Source organism: Salmo salar, unplaced genomic scaffold (genome assembly GCF_965601325.2).
Source record: "Salmo salar unplaced genomic scaffold, fSalSal1 ptg001127l, whole genome shotgun sequence".
Classification (NCBI taxonomy): domain Eukaryota; kingdom Metazoa; phylum Chordata; class Actinopteri; order Salmoniformes; family Salmonidae; genus Salmo; species Salmo salar.
In genome coordinates, this window is record NW_027675629.1 from 84,689 (window position 1) to 95,274 (window position 10,586).

Consider the following 10,586-nt stretch of genomic DNA (forward strand, 5'->3'; position numbering starts at 1 on the left):
AGAGACACACAGGATCATAGAGAGACACACAGGAACATAGAGAGACACACAGGAACATAGAGAGACACACAGGAACATAGAGAGACACAGGAACATAGAGAGACAGGAACATAGAGAGACACAGGAACATAGAGACACAGGAACATAGAGAGACACACAGGAACATAGAGAGACACACAGGAAGATAGAGAGACACACAGGAACATAGAGACACAGGAACATAGAGACACACAGGAACATAGAGAGACAGGAACATAGAGAGACAGGAACATAGAGAGACACACAGGAACATAGAGACACAGGAACATAGAGACACAGGAACATAGAGAGACACACAGGAACATAGAGAGACACACAGGAACATAGAGACACACAGGAACATAGAGACACACAGGAACATAGAGAGACAGGAACATAGAGAGACACACAGGAACATAGAGAGACACACAGGAACATAGAGACACAGGAACATAGAGACACACAGGAACATAGAGAGACACACAGGAACATAGAGAGACAGGAACATAGAGAGACAGGAACATAGAGAGACACACAGGAACAAAGAGACACAGGAACATAGAGACACAGGAACATAGAGAGACACACAGGAACATAGAGAGACACACAGGAACATAGAGACACACAGGAACATAGAGACACACAGGAACATAGAGAGACAGGAACATAGAGAGACACACAGGAACATAGAGAGACACACAGAATAATAGAGAGACAGGAACATAGAGAGACACACAGGAACATAGAGACACACACAGGAACATAGAGACACACACAGGAACATAGAGACACACAGGAACATAGAGACACACACAGGAACATAGAGACACACAGGAACATAGAGACACAGGAACATAGAGATACACACAGGAACATAGAGAGACACACAGGAACATAGAGACACACAGGAACATAGAGACACAGGAACATAGAGACACAGGAACATAGAGACACAGGAACATAGAGAGACACAGGAACATAGAGAGACACACAGGAACATAGAGACACACAGGAACATAGAGACACACAGGAACATAGAGACACACACAGGAACATAGAGACACAGGAACATAGAGACACAGGAACATAGAGAGACACAGGATCATAGAGAGACACACAGGAACATAGAGAGACACACAGGAACATAGAGTCACACAGGAACATAGAGACACACACAGGAACATAGAGACACACAGGAACATAGAGAGACACACAGGAACATAGAGACACAGGAACATAGAGACACAGGAACATAGAGACACAGGAACATAGAGAGACACAGGAACATAGAGAGACACAGGAACATAGAGAGACACACAGGAACATAGAGACACACAGGAACATAGAGTCACACAGGAACATAGAGACACACACAGGAACATAGAGACACACAGGAACATAGAGAGACACACAGGAACATAGAGAGACACACAGGAACATAGAGACACACAGGAACATGGAGAGACACACAGGAACATAGAGAGACACACAGGAACATAGAGACACACAGGATCATAGAGAGACACACAGGAACATAGAGAGACACACAGGAACATAGAGAGACACACAGGAACATAGAGAGACACAGGAACATAGAGAGACAGGAACATAGAGAGACACAGGAACATAGAGACACAGGAACATAGAGAGACACACAGGAACATAGAGAGACACACAGGAACATAGAGAGACACACAGGAACATAGAGAGACAGGAACATAGAGACACAGGAACATAGAGAGACACACAGGAACATAGAGAGACACACAGGAACATAGAGAGACACACAGGAACATAGAGAGACAGGAACATAGAGAGACACACAGGAACATAGAGAGACACACAGGAACATAGAGAGACACACAGGAACATAGAGAGACAGGAACATAGAGAGACACACAGGAACATAGAGACACAGGAACATAGAGACACAGGAACATAGAGAGACACACAGGAACATAGAGAGACACACAGGAACATAGAGAGACAGGAACATAGAGACACAGGAACATAGAGAGACACACAGGAACATAGAGAGACACACAGGAACATAGAGAGACACACAGGAACATAGAGAGACAGGAACATAGAGAGACACACAGGAACATAGAGAGACACACAGGAACATAGAGAGACACACAGGAACATAGAGAGACAGGAACATAGAGAGACACACAGGAACATAGAGACACAGGAACATAGAGACACAGGAACATAGAGAGACACACAGGAACATAGAGAGACACACAGGAACATAGAGACACACAGGAACATAGAGACACACACAGGAACATAGAGACACACACAGGAACATAGAGAGACACACAGGAACATAGAGAGACACACAGGAACATAGAGAGACACACAGGAACATAGAGAGACACACAGGAACATAGAGAGACACACAGGAACATAGAGACACAGGAACATAGAGACACAGGAACATAGAGAGACACACAGGAACATAGAGAGACACACAGGAACATAGCGAGAAAACACAGGAACATAGAGAGACAGGAACATAGAGAGACACACAGGAACATAGAGACACAGGAACATAGAGAGACACACAAGAACATAGAGACACACAGGAACATAGAGAGACACACAGGAACATAGAGAGACACACAGAAACATAGAGAGACACAGGAACATAGAGACACACAGGAACATAGAGAGACACACAGGAACATAGAGAGACACACAGGAACATAGAGAGACACACAGGAACATAGAGACACACACAGGAACATAGAGACACACAGGAACATAGAGACACACAGGAACATAGAGACACACAGGAACATAGAGACACACACAGGAACATAGAGACACACAGGAACATAGAGACACACAGAAACATAGAGAGACACACAGGAACATAGAGACACAGGAACATAGAGAGACACGCAGGAACATAGAGAGACACACAGGAACATAGAGACACACAGGAACATAGAGAGACACACAGGAACATAGAGAGACACACAGGAACATAGAGACACAGGAACATAGAGAGACACAGGAAAATAGAGAGACACACAGGAACATAGAGAGACACACAGGAACATAGAGACACACAGGAACAAAGAGACACACAGGAACATAGAGAGACACAGGAACATAGAGACACACAGGAACATAGAGAGACACACAGGAACATAGAGAGACACACAGGAACATAGAGACACACAGGAACATAAAGAGACACACAGGAACATAGAGAGACACACAGGAACATAGAGAGACACACAGGAACATAGAGACACACAGGAACATAGAGACACACAGGAACATAGAGACACAGGAACATAGAGATACACACAGGAACATAGAGAGACACACAGGAACATAGAGAGACACACAGGAACATATAGACACAGGAACATAGAGACACAGGAACATAGAGATACACACAGGAACATAGAGAGACACACAGGAACATAGAGACACAGGAACATAGAGAGACACACAGGAACATAGAGAGACACACAGGAACATAGAGACACAGGAACATAGAGACACACACAGGAACATAGAGACACACACAGGAACATAGAGACACACAGGAACATAGAGACACACAGGAACATAGAGACACACACAGGAACACTGAGACACACAGGAACATAGAGACACACACAGGAACATAGAGACACACACAGGAACATAGAGAGACACACAGGAACATAGAGAGACACACAGGAACATAGAGAGACACACAGGAACATAGAGACACACACAGGAACATAGAGACACACACAGGAACATAGAGACACACACAGGAACATAGAGAGACACACAGGAACATAGAGAGACACACAGGAACATAGAGAGACACACAGGAACATAGAGAGACACACAGGAACATAGAGAGACACACAGGAACATAGAGAGACACACAGGAACATAGAGAGACAGGAACATAGAGAGACACACAGGAACATAGAGACACAGGAACATAGAGAGACACACAAGAACATAGAGACACAGGAACATAGAGACACACAGGAACATAGAGAGACACACAGGAACATAGAGAGACACACAGGAACATAGAGAGACACACAGGAACATAGAGACACACACAGGAACATAGAGACACACAGGAACATAGAGACACACAGGAACATAGAGACACACACAGGAACATAGACACACAGGAACATAGAGACACACAGAAACATAGAGATACACACAGGAACATAGAGAGACACACAGGAACATAGAGAGACACACAGGAACATAGAGACACAGGAACATAGAGAGACACGCAGGAACATAGAGACACACAGGAACATAGAGAGACACACAGGAACATAGAGAGACACACAGGAACATAGAGACACACAGGAACATAGAGAGACACACAGGAACATAGAGAGACACACAGGAACATAGAGACACAGGAACATAGAGAGACACAGGAACATAGAGAGACACACAGGAACATAGAGACACACAGGAACATAGAGAGACACACAGGAACATAGAGAGACACACAGGAACATAGAGAGACACACAGGAACATAGAGAGACACACAGGAACATAGAGACACAGGATCATAGATAGACACACAGGAACATAGAGAGACACACAGGAACATAGAGAGACACACAGGAACATAGAGACACACAGGAACATAGAGAGACACACAGGAACATAGAGACACACAGGATCATAGAGAGACACACAGGAACATAGAGAGACACACAGGAACATAGAGAGACACACAGGAACATAGAGAGACACAGGAACATAGAGAGACAGGAACATAGAGAGACACAGGAACATAGAGACACAGGAACATAGAGAGACACACAGGAACATAGAGAGACACACAGGAACATAGAGAGACACACAGGAACATAGAGAGACAGGAACATAGAGACACAGGAACATAGAGAGACACACAGGAACATAGAGAGACACACAGGAACATAGAGAGACACACAGGAACATAGAGAGACAGGAACATAGAGAGACACACAGGAACATAGAGAGACACACAGGAACATAGAGAGACACACAGGAACATAGAGAGACAGGAACATAGAGAGACACACAGGAACATAGAGACACAGGAACATAGAGACACAGGAACATAGAGAGACACACAGGAACATAGAGAGACACACAGGAACATAGAGAGACACACAGGAACATAGAGACACACAGGAACATAGAGACACACACAGGAACATAGAGACACACACAGGAACATAGAGAGACACACAGGAACATAGAGAGACACACAGGAACATAGAGAGACACACAGGAACATAGAGAGACACACAGGAACATAGAGAGACACACAGGAACATAGAGACACAGGAACATAGAGACACAGGAACATAGAGAGACACACAGGAACATAGAGAGACACACAGGAACATAGCGAGAAAACACAGGAACATAGAGAGACAGGAACATAGAGAGACACACAGGAACATAGAGACACAGGAACATAGAGAGACACACAAGAACATAGAGACACACAGGAACATAGAGAGACACACAGGAACATAGAGAGACACACAGAAACATAGAGAGACACAGGAACATAGAGACACACAGGAACATAGAGAGACACACAGGAACATAGAGAGACACACAGGAACATAGAGAGACACACAGGAACATAGAGACACACACAGGAACATAGAGACACACAGGAACATAGAGACACACAGGAACATAGAGACACACAGGAACATAGAGACACACACAGGAACATAGAGACACACAGGAACATAGAGACACACAGAAACATAGAGAGACACACAGGAACATAGAGACACAGGAACATAGAGAGACACGCAGGAACATAGAGAGACACACAGGAACATAGAGACACACAGGAACATAGAGAGACACACAGGAACATAGAGAGACACACAGGAACATAGAGACACAGGAACATAGAGAGACACAGGAAAATAGAGAGACACACAGGAACATAGAGAGACACACAGGAACATAGAGACACACAGGAACAAAGAGACACACAGGAACATAGAGAGACACAGGAACATAGAGACACACAGGAACATAGAGAGACACACAGGAACATAGAGAGACACACAGGAACATAGAGACACACAGGAACATAGAGAGACACACAGGAACATAGAGAGACACACAGGAACATAGAGAGACACACAGGAACATAGAGACACACAGGAACATAGAGACACACAGGAACATAGAGACACAGGAACATAGAGATACACACAGGAACATAGAGAGACACACAGGAACATAGAGAGACACACAGGAACATATAGACACAGGAACATAGAGACACAGGAACATAGAGATACACACAGGAACATAGAGAGACACACAGGAACATAGAGACACAGGAACATAGAGAGACACACAGGAACATAGAGAGACACACAGGAACATAGAGACACAGGAACATAGAGACACACACAGGAACATAGAGACACACACAGGAACATAGAGACACACAGGAACATAGAGACACACAGGAACATAGAGACACACACAGGAACACTGAGACACACAGGAACATAGAGACACACACAGGAACATAGAGACACACACAGGAACATAGAGAGACACACAGGAACATAGAGAGACACACAGGAACATAGAGAGACACACAGGAACATAGAGACTCACACAGGAACATAGAGACACACACAGGAACATAGAGACACACACAGGAACATAGAGAGACACACAGGAACATAGAGAGACACACAGGAACATAGAGAGACACACAGGAACATAGAGAGACACACAGGAACATAGAGAGACACACAGGAACATAGAGAGACACACAGGAACATAGAGAGACAGGAACATAGAGAGACACACAGGAACATAGAGACACAGGAACATAGAGAGACACACAAGAACATAGAGACACAGGAACATAGAGACACACAGGAACATAGAGAGACACACAGGAACATAGAGAGACACACAGGAACATAGAGAGACACACAGGAACATAGAGACACACACAGGAACATAGAGACACACAGGAACATAGAGACACACACAGGAACATAGACACACAGGAACATAGAGACACACAGAAACATAGAGATACACACAGGAACATAGAGAGACACACAGGAACATAGAGAGACACACAGGAACATAGAGACACAGGAACATAGAGAGACACGCAGGAACATAGAGACACACAGGAACATAGAGAGACACACAGGAACATAGAGAGACACACAGGAACATAGAGACACACAGGAACATAGAGAGACACACAGGAACATAGAGAGACACACAGGAACATAGAGACACAGGAACATAGAGAGACACAGGAACATAGAGAGACACACAGGAACATAGAGACACACAGGAACATAGAGAGACACACAGGAACATAGAGAGACACACAGGAACATAGAGAGACACACAGGAACATAGAGAGACACACAGGAACATAGAGACACAGGATCATAGATAGACACACAGGAACATAGAGAGACACACAGGAACATAGAGAGACACACAGGAACATAGAGACACACAGGAACATAGAGAGACACACAGGAACTTAGAGACACAGGAACATAGAGACACACAGGAACATAGAGAGACACACAGGAACATAGAGAGACACACAGGAACATAGAGAGACAGGAACATAGAGAGACACACAGGAACATAGAGAGACACACAGGAACATAGAGACACAGGAACATAGAGACACAGGGACATAGAGAGACACACAGGAACATAGAGACACACAGGAACATAGAGACACACAGGAACATAGAGAGACAGGAACATAGAGAGACACACAGGAACATAGAGAGACAGGAACATAGAGACACACAGGAACATAGAGAGACACACAGGAACATAGAGAGACACACAGGAACATAGAAAGACAGGAACATAGAGAGACACACAGGAACATAGAGACACACACAGGAACATAGAGACACACAGGAACATAGAGACACACAGGAACATAGAGACGCACAGGAACATAGAGACACACACAGGAACATAGAGACACACAGGAACATAGAGACACAGGAACATAGAGATACACACAGGAACATAGAGAGACACACAGGAACATAGAGAGACACACAGGAACATAGAGAGACACACAGGAACATAGAAACACAGGAACATAGAGAGACACACAGGAACATAGAGAGACACACAGGAACATAGAGAGACACACAGGAACATAGAGACACAGGAACATAGAGAGACACACAGGAACATAGAGAGACAAAGGAACATAGAGACACACAGGAACATAGAGAGACACACAGGAACATAGAGAGACACACAGGAACATAGAGGGACACACAGGAACATAGAGACACAGGAACATAGAGAGACACAGGAACATAGAGAGACACACAGGAACATAGAGACACACAGGATCATAGAGAGACACACAGGAACATAGAGAGACACACAGGAACATAGAGAGACACACAGGAACATAGAGAGACACAGGAACATAGAGAGACAGGAACATAGAGAGACACAGGAACATAGAGACACAGGAACATAGAGAGACACACAGGAACATAGAGAGACACACAGGAACATAGAGAGACACACAGGAACATAGAGAGACAGGAACATAGAGAGACACACAGGAACATAGAGAGACACAGGAACATAGAGAGACACACAGGAACATAGAGAGACACACAGGAACATAGAGAGACACACAGGAACATAGAGAGACAGGAACATAGAGACACAGGAACATAGAGAGACACACAGGAACATAGAGACACACACAGGAACATAGAGACACAGGAACATAGAGACACACAGGAACATAGAGAGACAGGAACATAGAGAGACAGGAACATAGAGAGACACACAGGAACATAGAGACACAGGAACATAGAGACACAGGAACATAGAGAGACACACAGGAACATAGAGAGACACACAGGAACATAGAGACACACAGGAACATAGAGACACACAGGAACATAGAGAGACAGGAACATAGAGAGACACACAGGAACATAGAGAGACACACAGGAACATAGAGACACAGGAACATAGAGACACACAGGAACATAGAGAGACACACAGGAACATAGAGAGACAGGAACATAGAGAGACAGGAACATAGAGAGACACACAGGAACAAAGAGACACAGGAACATAGAGACACAGGAACATAGAGAGACACACAGGAACATAGAGAGACACACAGGAACATAGAGACACACAGGAACATAGAGACACACAGGAACATAGAGACACACACAGGAACATAGAGACACAGGAACATAGAGACACAGGAACATAGAGAGACACAGGATCATAGAGAGACACACAGGAACATAGAGAGACACACAGGAACATAGAGTCACACAGGAACATAGAGACACACACAGGAACATAGAGACACACAGGAACATAGAGAGACACACAGGAACATAGAGACACAGGAACATAGAGACACAGGAACATAGAGACACAGGAACATAGAGAGACACAGGAACATAGAGAGACACAGGAACATAGAGAGACACACAGGAACATAGAGACACACAGGAACATAGAGTCACACAGGAACATAGAGACACACACAGGAACATAGAGACACACAGGAACATAGAGAGACACAGGAACATAGAGACACACAGGAACATAGAGAGACACACAGGAACATAGAGAGACACACAGGAACATAGAGACACACAGGATCATAGAGAGACACACAGGAACATAGAGAGACACACAGGAACATAGAGAGACACACAGGAACATAGAGAGACACAGGAACATAGAGAGACAGGAACATAGAGAGACACAGGAACATAGAGACACAGGAACATAGAGAGACACACAGGAACATAGAGAGACACACAGGAAGATAGAGAGACACACAGGAACATAGAGACACAGGAACATAGAGACACACAGGAACATAGAGAGACAGGAACATAGAGAGACAGGAACATAGAGAGACACACAGGAACATAGAGACACAGGAACATAGAGACACAGGAACATAGAGAGACACACAGGAACATAGAGAGACACACAGGAACATAGAGACACACAGGAACATAGAGACACACAGGAACATAGAGAGACAGGAACATAGAGAGACACACAGGAACATAGAGAGACACACAGGAACATAGAGACACAGGAACATAGAGACACACAGGAACATAGAGAGACACACAGGAACATAGAGAGACAGGAACATAGAGAGACAGGAACATAGAGAGACACACAGGAACAAAGAGACACAGGAACATAGAGACACAGGAACATAGAGAGACACACAGGAACATAGAGAGACACACAGGAACATAGAGACACACAGGAACATAGAGACACACAGGAACATAGAGAGACAGGAACATAGAGAGACACACAGGAACATAGAGAGACACACAGAATAATAGAGAGACAGGAACATAGAGAGACACACAGGAACATAGAGACACACACAGGAACATAGAGACACACACAGGAACATAGAGACACACAGGAACATAGAGACACACACAGGAACATAGAGACACACAGGAACATAGAGACACAGGAACATAGAGAT